Genomic DNA, 17,500 nt, shown 5'->3' with positions numbered 1-17,500 from the left:
GACTGACAGACCACAGCCCTTAATGCTAATGTAGCGTAAGGGGAAATAACAGGATGTGGTCAATGATTGGATGGGAGTTTCAAAAGATAGGGATTTCTCAAATGTCACCCCGAGGTTCCTTAGACTGGGCCGGACCGAGATGACCAAGGCCCAAAGTTCTGCTCAATCAGAGAGATGGCTGTCTGGTGCTATGGTTACGTCAATCAGAGGGATGGCTGTCTGGCGCTATGGTTACGTCAATCAGAGGGATGGCTGTCTGGTGCTATGGTTACGTCAATCAGAGGGATGGCTGTCTGGCGCTATGGTTACGTCAATCAGAGGGATGGCTGTCTGGCGCTATGGTTACGTCAATCACAGGGATGGCTGTCTGGCGCTATGGTTACGTCAATCAGAGGGATGGCTGTCTGGCGCTATGGTTACGTCAATCAGAGGGATGGCTGTCTGGCGCTATGGTTACGTCAATCAGAGGGATGGCTGTCTGGCGCTATGGTTACGTCAATCAGAGGGATGGCTGTCTGGCGCTATGGTTACGTCAATCAGAGGGATGGCTGTCTGGCGCTATGGTTACGTCAATCACAGGGATGGCTGTCTGGTGCTATGGTTACGTCAATCAGAGGGATGGCTGTCTGGCGCTATGGTTACGTCAATCAGAGGGATGGCTGTCTGGCGCTATGGTTACGTCAATCACAGGGATGGCTGTCTGGCGCTATGGTTACGTCAATCAGAGGGATGGCTGTCTGGCGCTATGGTTACGTCAATCAGAGGGATGGCTGTCTGGCGCTATGGTTACGTCAATCAGAGGGATGGCTGTCTGGCGCTATGGTTACGTCAATCAGAGGGATGGCTGTCTGGCGCTATGGTTACGTTAATCAGAGAGATGGCTGTCTGGCGCTATGGTTACGTTAATCAGAGGGATGGCTGTCTGGCGCTATGGTTACGTCAATCACAGGGATGGCTGTCTGGCGCTATGGTTACGTCAATCAGAGGGATGGCTGTCTGGCGCTATGGTTACGTCAATCAGAGGGATGGCTGTCTGGCGCTATGGTTACGTCAATCACAGGGATGGCTGTCTGGCGCTATGGTTACGTTAATCAGAGGGATGGCTGTCTGGCGCTATGGTTACGTCAATCAGAGAGATGGCTGTCTGGCGCTATGGTTACGTTAATCAGAGAGATGGCTGTCTGGCGCTATGGTTACGTTAACCAGAGGGATGGCTGTCTGGCGCTATGGTTACGTCAATCACAGGGATGGCTGTCTGGCGCTATGGTTACGTCAATCAGAGGGATGGCTGTCTGGCGCTATGGTTACGTCAATCAGAGGGATGGCTGTCTGGCGCTATGGTTACGTCAATCACAGGGATGGCTGTCTGGCGCTATGGTTACGTCAATCAGAGGGATGGCTGTCTGGCGCTATGGTTACGTCAATCAGAGAGATGGCTGTCTGGCGCTATGGTTACGTCAATCAGAGAGATGGCTGTCTGGCGCTATGGTTACGTTAATCAGAGGGATGGCTGTCTGGCGCTATGGTTACGTCAATCAGAGAGATGGCTGTCTGGCGCTATGGTTACGTTAATCAGAGAGATGGCTGTCTGGCGCTATGGTTACGTCAATCAGAGGGATGGCTGTCTGGCGCTATGGTTACAACCTCCGTCTCATCTGGCTTCAGCTGCAAAGAGCTTTCAGACATCCACGTTTATCCACGAGCCCTGAACGCTAGGACGGCTCATTCTGCCTGAAGTTGACGTTTTTGACACTTTTTCTGACATTTTAATCACTTTTTCTGACATTTTTAACACTTTTGTTGAGATTTTTGACACTTTTTCTGACATTTTTGTCACTTTTGCCAACATTTTTGTCACTTTTTATGACATTTTTGTCACTTTTGTTGAGATTTTTGTCACTTTTTCTGATATTTTTGTCACTTTTGTTGAGATTTTTGTCACTTCTTCTGACATTTTTGTCACTTTTGCTGAGATTTTTGACACTTTTTCCGACATTTTTGTCACTTTTGCCAACATTTTAGTCACTTTTGCTGACATTTTTGTCAATTTTTCTTACATTGTTGTCACTTTTGCTGAGATTTTTGTCACTTCTTTTGACATTTTTGTCACTTTTGCCAACATTTTAGTCACTTTTTCCTACATTTTTGTCAGTTTTGCTGAGATTTTTGACACTTTTGCTGACATTTTTGTCCGTTTTTTGGACATTTTTGTCAATTTTTCTTACATTTTTGTCACTTCTGACATTTTTGTCACTTTTTCCGACATTTTTGTCAATTTTTCTTACATTTTTGTCACTTCTTCTGACATTTTTGTCACTTTTGCGACATTTTTGTCACTTTTTGACATTTTTGTCACTTTTGCTGAGATTTTTGTCACTTCTTCTGACATTTTTGTCACTTTTGCCAACATTTTAGTCACTTTTTCCTACATTTTTGTCACTTTTGCTGAGATTTTTGACACTTTTGCTGACATTTTTGACACTTTTGCTGACATTTTTGACACTTTTGCCAACATTTTAGTCACTTTTTCCTACATTTTTGTCACTTTTGCTGAGATTTTTGACACTTTTGCTGACATTTTTGACACTTTTGCCAACATTTTAGTCACTTTTTCCTACATTTTTGTCAGTTTTGCTGAGATTTTGACACTTTTTCCGACATTTTTGTCAATTTTTCTTACATTTTTGTCACTTCTTCTGACATTTTTGTCACTTTTGCCAACATTTTTGTCACTTTTGTTGAGATTTTTGTCACTTTTTCTGACATTTTTGTCACTTTTTCCGACATTTTTATCACTTTTTCCGACATTTTGACACTTTGTCTGACATTTTTGTCACTTTTTCCGACATTTCTGTCACTTTTTCCGACATTTTGACACTTTTTCTGACATTTTTGTCACTTTTGCCAACATTTTAGTCACTTTTTCCTACATTTTTGTCAGTTTTGCTGAGATTTTTGACACTTTTGCTGACATTTTTGTCCGTTTTTCAGACATTTTTGTCAATTTTTCTTACATTTTTGTCAGTTTTTCGGACATTTTTGGGCTCTTCTATTCCTATGACGGCTGAGGAACTTTTTCTGACTTCTTTAGGACTATCTGTCGACCAAACTGTGAGTGAGAAGACTATATGACACATGCAATAAGACAATCAATTAAATAAACAGCAGCCTGTTACGGTCATGATGGAGCTTTTGCTGATATTTTAGTCACTTTTTCCTACATTTTTGTCAGTTTTGCTGAGATTTTTGACACTTTTGCCAACATTTTTGTCACTTTTTCTGACATTTTTGTCACTTTTGCCAACATTTTTGTCACTTTTTATGACATTTTTGTCACTTTTGCTGATATTTTAGTCACTTTTTCCTACATTTTTGTCAGTTTTGCTGAGATTTTTGACACTTTTGCTGACATTTTGTCCGTTTTCGGACATTTTGTCACTTTTCGGACATTTTGTCAATTTTTCTGATATTTTTGAAACTTTTTCTGATATTTTAGTCACTTTTTCCTACATTTTTGTCACTTTTGTTGAGATTTTTGTCACTTTTTCTGATATTTTTGTCACTTTTTCCGAAATTTTTGAAACTTTTTCTGACATTTTTGTCAGTTTTGCTGAGATTTTTGACACTTTTGTTGAGATTTTTGTCACTTTTTCTGATATTTTTGTCACTTTTTCCGAAATTTTTGAAACTTTTTCTGACATTTTTGTCAGTTTTGCTGAGATTTTTGACACTTTTGCTGAGATTTTTGTCCGTTTTTCGGACATTTTTGTCACTTTTTCCGACATTTTTGAAACTTTTTCTGACATTTTTGTCAGTTTTGCTGAGATTTTTGACACTTTTGCTGAGATTTTTGTCCGTTTTTCGGACATTTTTGTCAATTTTTCTTACATTTTTGTCACTTTTTCTGACATTTTTGTCACTTTTGCTGATATTTTAGTCACTTTTTCCGACATTTTTGAAACTTTTTCCTACATTTTTGTCAGTTTTGCTGAGATTTTTGACACTTTTGCTGACATTTTTGTCCGTTTTTCAGACATTTTTGTCAATTTTTCTTACATTTTTGTCAGTTTTTCGGACATTTTTGGGCTCTTCTATTCCTATGACGGCTGAGGAACTTTTTCCTGACTTCTTTAGGACTATCTGTCGACCAAACTGTGAGTGAGAAGACTATATGACACATGCAATAAGACAATCAATTAAATAAACAGCAGCCTGTTACGGTCATGATGGAGCTTTTGCTGATATTTTAGTCACTTTTTCCTACATTTTTGTCAGTTTTGCTGAGATTTTTGACACTTTGCTGACATTTTTGTCCGTTTTTCGGACATTTTTGTCATTTTTCTTACATTTTTGTCACTTCTTCTGACATTTTTGTCACTTTTGCCAACATTTTTGTCACCTTTTATGACATTTTTGTCACTTTTGTTGAGATTTTTGTCACTTTTGCTGAGATTTTTGACACTTTTGCTGACATTTTTGACACTTTTGCCAACATTTTAGTCACTTTTTCCTACATTTTTGTCACTTTTGCTGAGATTTTTGACACTTTTGCTGACATTTTTGTCACTTTTGCCAACATTTTTGTCACTTTTTATGACATTTTTGTCACTTTTGCTGATATTTTAGTCACTTTTTCCTACATTTTTGTCAGTTTTGCTGAGATTTTTGACACTTTTGCTGACATTTTTGTCCGTTTTTCGGACATTTTTGTCAATTTTTCGGACATTTTTGTCAATTTTTCTGATATTTTTGAAACTTTTTCTGATATTTTAGTCACTTTTTCCTACATTTTTGTCACTTTTGTTGAGATTTTTGTCACTTTTTCTGATATTTTTGTCACTTTTTCCGACATTTTTGAAACTTTTTCTGACATTTTTGTCAGTTTTGCTGAGATTTTTGACACTTTTGTTGAGATTTTTGTCACTTTTTCTGATATTTTTGTCACTTTTTCCGACATTTTTGTCAATTTTTCGGACATTTTTGTCAATTTTTCTGATATTTTAGTCACTTTTTCCTACATTTTTGTCACTTTGTTGAGATTTTTGTCACTTTTTCTGATATTTTGTCACTTTTCCGACATTTTGAAACTTTTTCTGACATTTTTGTCAGTTTTGCTGAGATTTTGACACTTTTGCTGAGATTTTTGTCCGTTTTTCGGACATTTTTGTCAATTTTTCTTACATTTTTGTCACTTTTTCTGACATTTTTGTCACTTTTGCTGATATTTTAGTCACTTTTTCCGACATTTTTGAAACTTTTTCCTACATTTTTGTCAGTTTTGCTGAGATTTTTGTCAGTTTTTCAGACATTTTTGTCAATTTTGCTCTTCTATTCCTATGATGGCTGAGGAACTTTTTCCTGACTTCTTTAGGACTATCTGTCGACCAAACTGAGTGAGAAGACTATATGACACATGCAATAAGACAATCAATTAAATAAACAGCAGCCTGTTACGGTCATGATGGAGCTTTTGCTGATATTTTAGTCACTTTTTCCTACATTTTTGTCAGTTTTGCTGAGATTTTTGACACTTTTGCTGACATTTTTGTCCGTTTTTCGGACATTTTTGTCAATTTTTCTTACATTTTTGTCACTTCTTCTGACATTTTTGTCACTTTTGCCAACATTTTTGTCACCTTTTATGACATTTTTGTCACTTTTGTTGAGATTTTTGTCACTTTTGCTGAGATTTTTGACACTTTTGTTGAGATTTTTGTCACTTTTGCTGAGATTTTTGACACTTTTGCTGACATTTTTGACACTTTTGCCAACATTTTAGTCACTTTTTCCTACATTTTTGTCACTTTTGCTGAGATTTTTGACACTTTTGCTGACATTTTTGACACTTTTGCCAACATTTTAGTCACTTTTTCCTACATTTTTGTCAGTTTTGCTGAGATTTTTGACACTTTTTCCGACATTTTTGTCAATTTTTCTTACATTTTTGTCACTTCTTCTGACATTTTTGTCACTTTTGCCAACATTTTTGTCACCTTTTATGACATTTTTGTCACTTTTGTTGAGATTTTTGTCACTTTTGCTGAGATTTTTGTCACTTTTTCTGACATTTTTGTCACTTTTTCCGACATTTTTGTCACTTTTTCCGACATTTTTGTCACTTTTTCCGACATTTTGACACTGTCTGAAATTTTTGACACTTTTTCTGACATTTCTGTCACTTTTTCCGACATTTTGACACTTTTTCTGACATTTTAGTCACTTTTTCCTACATTTTTGTCAGTTTTGCTGAGATTTTTGACACTTTTGCTGACATTTTGACACTTTTGCCAACATTTTAGTCACTTTTTCCTACATTTTTGTCAGTTTTGCTGAGATTTTTGACACTTTTTCCGACATTTTTGTCAATTTTTCTTACATTTTTGTCACTTCTTCTGACATTTTTGTCACTTTTGCCAACATTTTTGTTGAGATTTTTGTCACTTTTTCTGACATTTTTGTCACTTTTTCCGACATTTTTGTCACTTTTTCCGACATTTTGACACTTTTTCTGACATTTTTGTCACTTTTTCCGACATTTTTGTCACTTTTTCCGACATTTTGACACTTTTTCTGACATTTCTGTCACTTTTTCCGACATTTTTGTCACTTTTTCCGACATTTTGACACTTTTTCTGACATTTTTGTCACTTTTGCCAACATTTTAGTCACTTTTTCCTACATTTTTGTCAGTTTTGCTGAGATTTTTGACACTTTTGCTGACATTTTTGTCCGTTTTTTGGACATTTTTGTCAATTTTTCTTACATTTTTGTCACTTCTGACATTTTTGTCAGTTTTGCTGAGATTTTTGACACTTTTGCTGACATTTTTGTCCGTTTTTCAGACATTTTTGTCAATTTTTCTTACATTTTTGTCAGTTTTTCGGACATTTTTGGGCTCTTCTATTCCTATGACGGCTGAGGAACTTTTTCCTGACTTCTTTAGGACTATCTGTCGACCAAACTGTGAGTGAGAAGACTATATGACACATGCAATAAGACAATCAATTAAATAAACAGCAGCCTGTTACGGTCATGATGGAGCTTTTGCTGATATTTTAGTCACTTTTTCCTACATTTTTGTCAGTTTTGCTGAGATTTTTGACACTTTTGCTGACATTTTTGTCACTTTTTCCGACATTTTTGAAACTTTTTCTGATTTTGTCACTTTTGCCAACATTTTTGTCACTTTTTATGACATTTTTGTCACTTTTGCCAACATTTTTGTCACTTTTTATGACATTTTTGTCACTTTTGCTGATATTTTAGTCACTTTTTCCTACATTTTTGTCAGTTTTGCTGAGATTTTTGACACTTTTGCTGACATTTTTGTCCGTTTTTCGGACATTTTTGTCAATTTTTCGGACATTTTTGTCAATTTTTCTGATATTTTTGAAACTTTTTCTGATATTTTAGTCACTTTTTCCTACATTTTTGTCACTTTTGTTGAGATTTTTGTCACTTTTTCTGGTATTTTTGTCACTTTTTCCGAAATTTTTGAAACTTTTTCTGACATTTTTGTCAGTTTTGCTGAGATTTTTGACACTTTTGTTGAGATTTTTGTCACTTTTTCTGATATTTTTGTCACTTTTTCCGACATTTTTGTCAATTTTTCGGACATTTTTGTCAATTTTTCTGATATTTTAGTCACTTTTTCCTACATTTTTGTCACTTTTTCTGATATTTTTGTCACTTTTTCCGACATTTTTGAAACTTTTTCTGACATTTTTGTCAGTTTTGCTGAGATTTTTGACACTTTTGCTGAGATTTTTGTCCGTTTTTCGGACATTTTTGTCAATTTTTCTTACATTTTTGTCACTTTTTCTGACATTTTTGTCACTTTTGCTGATATTTTAGTCACTTTTTCCGACATTTTTGAAACTTTTTCCTACATTTTTGTCAGTTTTGCTGAGATTTTTGACACTTTTGCTGACATTTTTGTCAGTTTTTCAGACATTTTTGTCAATTTTGCTCTTCTATTCCTATGACGGCTGAGGAACTTTTTCCTGACTTCTTTAGGACTATCTGTCGACCAAACTGTGAGTGAGAAGACTATATGACACATGCAATAAGACAATCAATTAAATAAACAGCAGCCTGTTACGGTCATGATGGAGCTTTTGCTGATATTTTAGTCACTTTTTCCTACATTTTTGTCAGTTTTGCTGAGATTTTTGACACTTTTGCTGACATTTTTGTCCGTTTTTCGGACATTTTTGTCAATTTTTCTTACATTTTGTCACTTCTTCTGACATTTTTGTCACTTTTGCCAACATTTTTGTCACCTTTTATGACATTTTTGTCACTTTTGTTGAGATTTTTGTCACTTTTGCTGAGATTTTTGACACTTTTAATGACATTTTTGACACTTTTGCCAACATTTTAGTCACTTTTTCCTACATTTTTGTCACTTTTGCTGAGATTTTTGTCACTTTTGCTGAGATTTTTGACACTTTTGCTGACATTTTTGTCACTTTTGCCAACATTTTAGTCACTTTTTCCTACATTTTTGTCACTTTTGCTGAGATTTTTGACACTTTTGCTGACATTTTTGACACTTTTGCCAACATTTTAGTCACTTTTTCCTACATTTTTGTCAGTTTTGCTGAGATTTTGACACTTTTTCGGACATTTTGTCAATTTTTCTTACATTTTTGTCACTTCTTCTGACATTTTGTCACTTTTGCCAACATTTTGTCACTTTTGTTGAGATTTTTGTCACTTTTTCTGACATTTTTGTCACTTTTTCCGACATTTTGTCACTTTTTTCCGACATTTTTGTCACTTTTTCCGACATTTTGACACTTTGTCTGAAATTTTTGACACTTTTTCTGACATTTCTGTCACTTTTTCCGACATTTTGACACTTTTTCTGACATTTTAGTCACTTTTTCCTACATTTTTGTCAGTTTTGCTGAGATTTTTGACACTTTTGCTGACATTTTTGTCCGTTTTTCGGACATTTTTGTCAATTTTTCTTACATTTTTGTCACTTCTTCTGACATTTTTGTCACTTTTGCCAACATTTTTGTCACCTTTTATGACATTTTTGTCACTTTTGTTGAGATTTTTGTCACTTTTGCTGAGATTTTTGACACTTTTGCTGACATTTTTGTCAGTTTTTCAGACATTTTTGTCAATTTTGCTCTTCTATTCCTATGACGGCTGAGGAACTTTTTCCTGACTTCTTTAGGACTATCTGTCGACCAAACTGTGAGTGAGAAGACTATATGACACATGCAATAAGACAATCAATTAAATAAACAGCAGCCTGTTACGGTCATGATGGAGCTTTTGCTGATATTTTAGTCACTTTTTCCTACATTTTTGTCAGTTTTGCTGAGATTTTTGACACTTTTGCTGACATTTTTGTCCGTTTTTCGGACATTTTTGTCAATTTTTCTTACATTTTTGTCACTTCTTCTGACATTTTTGTCACTTTTGCCAACATTTTTGTCACCTTTTATGACATTTTTGTCACTTTTGTTGAGATTTTTGTCACTTTTGCTGAGATTTTTGACACTTTTGCTGACATTTTTGACACTTTTGCCAACATTTTAGTCACTTTTTCCTACATTTTTGTCAGTTTTGCTGAGATTTTTGACACTTTTTCGGACATTTTTGTCAATTTTTCTTACATTTTTGTCACTTCTTCTGACATTTTTGTCACTTTTGCCAACATTTTTGTCACTTTTGTTGAGATTTTTGTCACTTTTTCTGACATTTTTGTCACTTTTTCCGACATTTTTGTCACTTTTTCCGACATTTTTGTCACTTTTTCCGACATTTTGACACTTTGTCTGAAATTTTTGACACTTTTTCTGACATTTCTGTCACTTTTTCCGACATTTTGACACTTTTTCTGACATTTTAGTCACTTTTTCCTACATTTTTGTCAGTTTTGCTGAGATTTTTGACACTTTTGCTGACATTTTTGTCCGTTTTTCGGACATTTTTGTCAATTTTTCTTACATTTTTGTCACTTCTTCTGACATTTTTGTCACTTTTGCCAACATTTTTGTCACCTTTTATGACATTTTTGTCACTTTTGTTGAGATTTTTGACACTTTTGCTGACATTTTTGACACTTTTGCCAACATTTTAGTCACTTTTTCCTACATTTTTGTCACTTTTGCTGAGATTTTTGTCACTTTTGCTGAGATTTTTGACACTTTTGCTGACATTTTTGACACTTTTGCCAACATTTTAGTCACTTTTTCCTACATTTTTGTCACTTTTGCTGAGATTTTTGACACTTTTGCTGACATTTTTGACACTTTTGCCAACATTTTAGTCACTTTTTCCTACATTTTTGTCAGTTTTGCTGAGATTTTTGACACTTTTTCGGACATTTTTGTCAATTTTTCTTACATTTTTGTCACTTCTTCTGACATTTTTGTCACTTTTGCCAACATTTTTGTCACTTTTGTTGAGATTTTTGTCACTTTTTCTGACATTTTTGTCAGTTTTGCTGAGATTTTTGACACTTTTGCTGACATTTTTGACACTTTTGCCAACATTTTAGTCACTTTTTCCTACATTTTTGTCAGTTTTGCTGAGATTTTTGACACTTTTGTTGAGATTTTTGTCACTTTTTCTGATATTTTTGTCACTTTTTCCGACATTTTTGTCAATTTTTCGGACATTTTTGTCAATTTTTCTGATATTTTAGTCACTTTTTCCTACATTTTTGTCACTTTTGTTGAGATTTTTGTCACTTTTTCTGATATTTTTGTCACTTTTTCCGACATTTTTGAAACTTTTTCTGACATTTTTGTCAGTTTTGCTGAGATTTTTGACACTTTTGCTGAGATTTTTGTCCGTTTTTCGGACATTTTTGTCAATTTTTCTTACATTTTTGTCACTTTTTCTGACATCTTTGTCACTTTTGCTGATATTTTAGTCACTTTTTCCGACATTTTTGAAACTTTTTCCTACATTTTTGTCAGTTTTGCTGAGATTTTTGACACTTTTGCTGACATTTTTGTCCGTTTTTCAGACATTTTTGTCAATTTTGCTCTTCTATTCCTATGATGGCTGAGGAACTTTTTCCTGACTTCTTTAGGACTATCTGTCGACCAAACTGTGAGTGAGAAGACTATATGACACATGCAATAAGACAATCAATTAAATAAACAGCAGCCTGTTACGGTCATGATGTCACATGACAGCAGCCTGTTACGGTCATGTTGGAGCGTGATGTCACTGTTACGGTCATGTTGGAACGAGTCCGACATTTTTTACACTTTTTATAACATTTTTGTCACTTTTTCTGAGATTTTTTACACTTTTTATTAAATTTTTGTCAATTTTTGTCACTTTTTATTAAATTTTTGACACTTTTTCCAACATTTTTGTCACTTTTTCCGACATTTTTGACACTTTTTCCAACAGTTTTTCCGACATTTTTGTTCCGTTACGGTCATGTTGGAGCGTGATGTCACATGACAGCAGTCTGTTACGGTCATGTTGGACCGAGTCACTTTTTCCGAAATTTTTTACACTTTTTATAACATTTTTGTCACTTTTTATAAAAAATTTTACACTTTTACTGAGATTTTTGTCACTTTTTCCGACATTTTTGACACTTTTTCCGACATTTTTGTCACTTTTTCCGACATTTTTGACACTTTTTCCGACATTTTGTCACTTTTTCCGACATTTTTGACACTTTTTCCGACATTTTTGTCACTTTTTCCGACATTTTTGACACTTTTTCCGACATTTTGACACTTTTTCCGACATTTTTGACACTTTTTCCGACATTTTTGTCACTTTTTCCGACATTTTTGACACTTTTTCCGACATTTTTGTTCCGTTACGGTCATGTTGGAGCGTGATGTCACATGACAGCAGTCTGTTACGGTCATGTTGGACCGAGTCACTTTTTCCGAAATTTTTTACACTTTTTATAACATTTTTGTCACTTTTTATAAAAAATTTTACACTTTTACTGAGATTTTTGTCACTTTTTCCGACATTTCTGACACTTTTTCCGACATTTTTGTCACTTTTTCCGACATTTTTGACACTTTTTCCGACATTTTGTCACTTTTTCCGACATTTTTGACACTTTTTCCGACATTTTGTCACTTTTTCCGACATTTTTGACACTTTTTCCGACATTTTGACACTTTTTCCGACATTTTTGACACTTTTTCCGACATTTTTGTCACTTTTTCCGACATTTTTGACACTTTTTCCGACATTTTTGACACTTTTTCCGACATTTTTGTCACTTTTTCCGACATTTTGACACTTTTTCTGACATTTTTGTCACTTTTTCCGACATTTTTGACACTTTTTCCAACAGTTTTTCCGACATTTTTGTTCCGTTACGGTCATGTTGGAGCGTGCTGTTGTCACAGCGGAGGAGGAGAGACCAGTGGATTTAATCTTTAAGGAGCCACTGCGTCCGAGCCGGCATTAATCTAATTTATAATTAATAATAATTAATCTTTTTCTTTTTTTTCCCAATATCAACTTTATTGAAGAATGTGGACATACAGTAGGACGGAGCATCTTCTGTACATCTTAACATCGACGTTCTAACCGAGCCAGGGGGTTACTAACGGAAAATAAAACCAAAACAAACTTCATACAAATATTGTGTAAAACTTACAAAGGTCAGATCATCTGACAGCTTTTTGTTTGTACAGGTAGAAATGGAAAAAATATTGTTTAATATTGGCAGCCAGCTCCGAAAAGCATGGCTTCTTTTTCAAAAACTTTGACTTCTGTAAATAAAATTTGGTTAAAATAATTATCAAATGTATCCCATAATACTCAGAATAAAGCTTTCTATCATATTGAGTGAATCCACACAATACATTTTCCCAAAGTACTGTGAAGTGAGGGTAAATATGATCTCGTGGTATAAAGGCAAGACCAAAACAGATGAACCAGCATTTCATTTAGTTCTCCACAAAAACTACAGCTGCTGGGCGCCCGGATAGCTCAGTTGGTAGAGCGGGCGCCCATATATAGAGGTTTACTCCTCAATGCAGCGGGCCGTGGGTTTGACTCCGACCTGCGGCCCTTTGCTGCATGTCTTTCCCCCCCCCCCCCTCCCTCTCTCTCTCTCCCCTTTCATTTCTTCAGCTGTCCTGTCAATAAAGGCCTAAAAATGCCCCAAAAATAATCTTTAGAGTACAGCTGCTATCAATGTCTTTTCTCATCAGAGATCTCTTTAACTGTGTTGGTTAAGAAGAACTTGTGTGGCTATAGCCAAACTTCTCCCAACACATCTCCTCAACATATGAATATGATAAAGCAGCAGGTGGACTCATAACGTCTTAACGTCTTGTTGAAAGAGTTGGTGAGTTGCCTTATGTGTGTTAGCTCCATCCTGTGGTGTTCAGAGTATAACTGACTTCCTGCAGCCTGTGTGTGTGTTAGCTCCATCCTGTGTATGTAATGTATTCATTTAGAACGGTAAACAGTCAGTTTCACCTGAACTCCTTTAGTAGGTGACCTATATCACTTTCTTATGGACACCCTGCAGCCAATCAGAATCGAGTATTCACCCAGACATTGGTATAAATGTGTTTGACTGTCTGATGTGGTTTGGGGTTGAGTTCCACTCTCTTGACCCTCTGATGGACCAGGCGGACTGACTAAAGGAACTTTATAAAATGAAGATAAGCCGTCTGTCCCGGGGACTTGTTGTCTTTTAGAAGTTGTAACCACCCACTGACCTCTGCCAGGGTTAGAGGGATCACACAGATCCCTCTCTGAGTAGAGAGCTCAGCGGTGTTATGGAGAGAGTTCAGGAATATAAAAAGCATCATTTTCTGAATATTCTGCAGTATATAGCTTTTTGTAAAATGAGGAGCAACAATTAGATATTAACTGTTGATCATCAGTTATAGAGTTATCAATGTTTAGCTCATTAATGGTATTAACTGTTGCATGGTAAGAATTCTGTTCTTCTTCTAACCTCTGCTTCCGAGACCTTAAAAAGCTCCTCTTACACATTTCATCCAGGTTCTCTTGTAAATTAAACATTTCTATTTTGTCCTCTTCTGTTAAAGCATCTGGTGATATTTGAGACAAGACCGATATACCACTGATAACCTGTTGTTCCTCTGATTTCCTAATTTTAGCAAGTTTGCTACCAAGCTTCCTAAAATATTTGGCTGATTCATATTTAAATAACTAGTTTAGCGTTAGCTGTCAGCATTTTAACCGTTTTTAATCCAGCTACTAGCTAGCAGTAGGCTAACGTTAGCTGCTGTCGAGTATAGTGTTAACTAGCTAGCGGTAGGCTAACGTTAGCTGCTGTTGATGTAGTGTTAACTAGCTAGCGGTAGGCTAACGTTAGCTGCTGTTGAGTATAGTGTTAACTAGCTAGCGGTAGGCTAACGTTAGCTGCTGTTGAGTATAGTGTTAACTAGCTAGCGGTAGGCTAACGTTAGCTGCTGTTGAGTATAGTGTTAACTAGCTAGCGGTAGGCTAACGTTAGCTGCTGTTGAGTATAGTGTTAACTAGCTAGCGGTAGGCTAACGTTAGCTGCTGTTGAGTATAGTGTTAACTAGCTAGCGGTAGGCTAACGTTAGCTGCTGTTGAGTATAGTGTTAACTAGCTAGCGGTAGGCTAACGTTAGCTGCTGTTGAGTATAGTGTTAACTAGCTAGCGGTAGGCTAACGTTAGCTGCTGTTGAGTATAGTGTTAACTAGCTAGCGGTAGGCTAACGTAGCTGCTGTTGAGTATAGTGTTAACTAGCTAGCGGTAGGCTAACGTTAGCTGCTGTTGAGTATAGTGTTAACTAGTAGCGGTAGGCTAACATTAGCTGCTGTTGAGTATAGTGTTAACTAGTGTCAGGTTCAGCGGTGTTTGTGTTTCCTGTATCGTCTTCAGAGCATCAGAGAGAAGAGCAGACATATCAGTGGCTCCAGATTTCTGTAGCCAGGGTTGGCAGGAAGAAGAGTTTTACAGTAAATGTTCCAGTTAATTAATTGAAATTAACGCGTTATTTTGACAGATATATATATATATATATCTGTCTATATATATATTTAGTTATGAGTTATGTCTTATGCTCATCATTCAGGTGGTTTAAGGTCACCAGTACTTCAGGTGATTTCCTTCCCATCGACAAAGGCTCGTGCTCCACCAAAGTAAGCAGGCTTTCCCTCACTACGTACTCACCAACGGCCACATCTTCAGTCTGGCCTCCTTGACCGGTTGAGGGAGGTCTTCGACAAAGCGGAGCTTGTTCTCACGCATAATGGGGTGATTTTTGGCTGCCTTCCATCTCTGTTAGCCTGGCTCCGCCCTCCTACTTACTTCCCAGAGACTGGTAGGACCAGGCTAGTGGACCAGAGTCTGGTAGGACCAGGCTACATCTCTGAAGGATCTCAGGGAGAATGTGATGATGATTGCTCTCGGCCGAGAGCCGGCAGGCGTTGGTTTTCCGATACGATGAACGACGTCGATCGCGGCTGGGAGAATACTCCGACAAAGCTCCACAACTTTCCCCTTCACGTTTTCTGCAGAGCTTTCGGCGACTCCGTAGAGTTTCAGGTTCCATCTTCCTGAATAGATCTCCAGTTCCCACACACGAGTTAGACGTGCCGCCACTTTAAGACGACCATCAACACTCTTTACTTCCTGCTGTGTTTCTGTAATTCACTACAAGCTAAGTCTATAGTTTCTTCAGCCCTTCCATTTTCAGCCTGTTTCCATTACATTTTCTTGGAGTTTTCACTCACCAGCGTTTTGATGGAGTCAGCCTGCTCCTTTACAAGCTGAGAGAGGGTCGAGATAACGACGTTATCCTGGGCTGTTGAGTCAAGTTTTCTTACATAGAGAGCCTTCTTTGCAGCTGGGGAATCCCACGGAGTCACAGGAAGAGGGGGAGATCTCCTGACATGGAGACTTCTACCGTGGACGTAGTGCTAGCCAAGGTTGTGCTAGCATAGTCGTGCTAACGAGGCTATCAGAGCGTTACTGCCTGTACTTCAGGAACGACGTTCTTCTTACTCTTGTTCATTCTTTTTCTATCACGGGATGACATGTACTGTATTTTCCGGACTATAAGTCGCTCCAGAGTATAAGTCGCGTCAGTCAAAAAATGCGTCATGAAGAGGAAAAAAACATATATAAGTCGCACTGGACTATAAGTCGCATTTATTTAGAAATTGATTTCACAAAATCCAAGATCAAGAACAGACATTGAATCTGGAAAGGCAAGTTATTCAACTACACAGTAGCGCACAGAACAAGGGGCTGAATACGGTAGGTGTCCGGTATGTTAACGTAACACATTAACAGTTATTCAACTATACAGCAGAATACAGAACAACTACCAGGGCGTGGAGACGTAACTGCACCGTTGACGTGCATCTACATCTGTGGACTCGTTCCTCCAGCTCTGGCCATCTTGCTTTCAGCGCGCGACTAGCTTTCTTTGTTTCCTTCATTGCAGTAAGAGTCACCTTCTCGCCAGTCCCTCACAAGTTTCTCTCTCACTCCAAACTTTCTTTCTGCTGCTCGATTACCGTTTTCGGCTGCATATTTTACTACCTGCAGTCACCTGCAGTTTCTTTTCTTTCTCAGTTGTCTTTAGGAGCAGCATATAGTTGTCAGAAGCCTAGAGCGCCCTCTGGCGGCTTTAGACGGTGATGTTTTCAGCATGAAATAACATTTAAAAACGTGAAATTATAAATATTTTGATATATAAGTCGCAGGACCAGCCAAAGTATGAAAAAAAGTGCGACTTATAGTCCGGAAAATACGGTAGTTGTTTCCCACAAGAATAGACATCAGTCCGACAAGGTGAGGATAGGATTTTTTAAGTTTCCACCAAAATAAAAACTCTTGTGCAGCATTAACGCACTTACTCGGCCGCCATCTTGCTCCAGTAATGATTAATCTAGCCGTCATTACTACCCCAACATGACATCATGACTTCACGTAGACATACACGCCACTTTCTAAAGGTCTCCAGTCCAGATCTGAGGTCAGAGGTCACAGAGATGATGGGAAATAACACACACCACACAACACACACACACACACACACACACACACCCACACACACACACACACAGAGACACACACACACACACACACACACACACACACACACACACAGAGACACACAGAGACCACACACAGAAACACACACACACACACACACACCACACACACACACACACAGACACACAGAACACACACACAGACACACACACACACCACACACACACCACACACCACACAGAGACACACAGAAACACACACACACACACCACACACACCACACACACACAGACACACAGAAACACACAGAAACACTCTGTGTCTGTGTGTGTGTGTGTGTGTGTCTGTGTGTGTCTCTGTGTGTGTGTGTGTGTTGTGTCTGTGTGTGTCTCTGTGTGTGTGTGTGTGTGTGTGTGTGTATGTGACGATGTTGTCGATAATAAAATGTCTCACCTTCTCTCTTCAGCGGCATGTTCGTCTCTCTGATCCACATAAATCCTCTTTAGGGATTTACAAACAC

The 17,500-nt window shown here is 37.2% G+C and overlaps 1 protein-coding gene across 1 annotated transcript in view; it reads right to left on the bottom strand.

The window, feature by feature from the left end:
* dlg4b (discs, large homolog 4b (Drosophila)) overlaps positions 1-17,449 on the bottom strand; it is a 61,782-nt gene extending 44,333 nt beyond the window's left edge. Inside the window, exon 1 of the mRNA XM_035993848.1 lies at positions 17,434-17,449. The gene's annotated coding sequence lies outside the window, so the exon portion shown is untranslated. The remainder of the gene's footprint in view (positions 1-17,433) is intronic.
* Between the last annotated feature and the right edge of the window lie 51 nt (positions 17,450-17,500).

This window comes from Sander lucioperca, chromosome 17, assembly GCF_008315115.2.
Source record: "Sander lucioperca isolate FBNREF2018 chromosome 17, SLUC_FBN_1.2, whole genome shotgun sequence".
In the NCBI taxonomy this organism is placed as follows: Eukaryota; Metazoa; Chordata; class Actinopteri; order Perciformes; family Percidae; genus Sander; species Sander lucioperca.
This window is presented reverse-complemented; position numbering and strand designations above follow the sequence as displayed.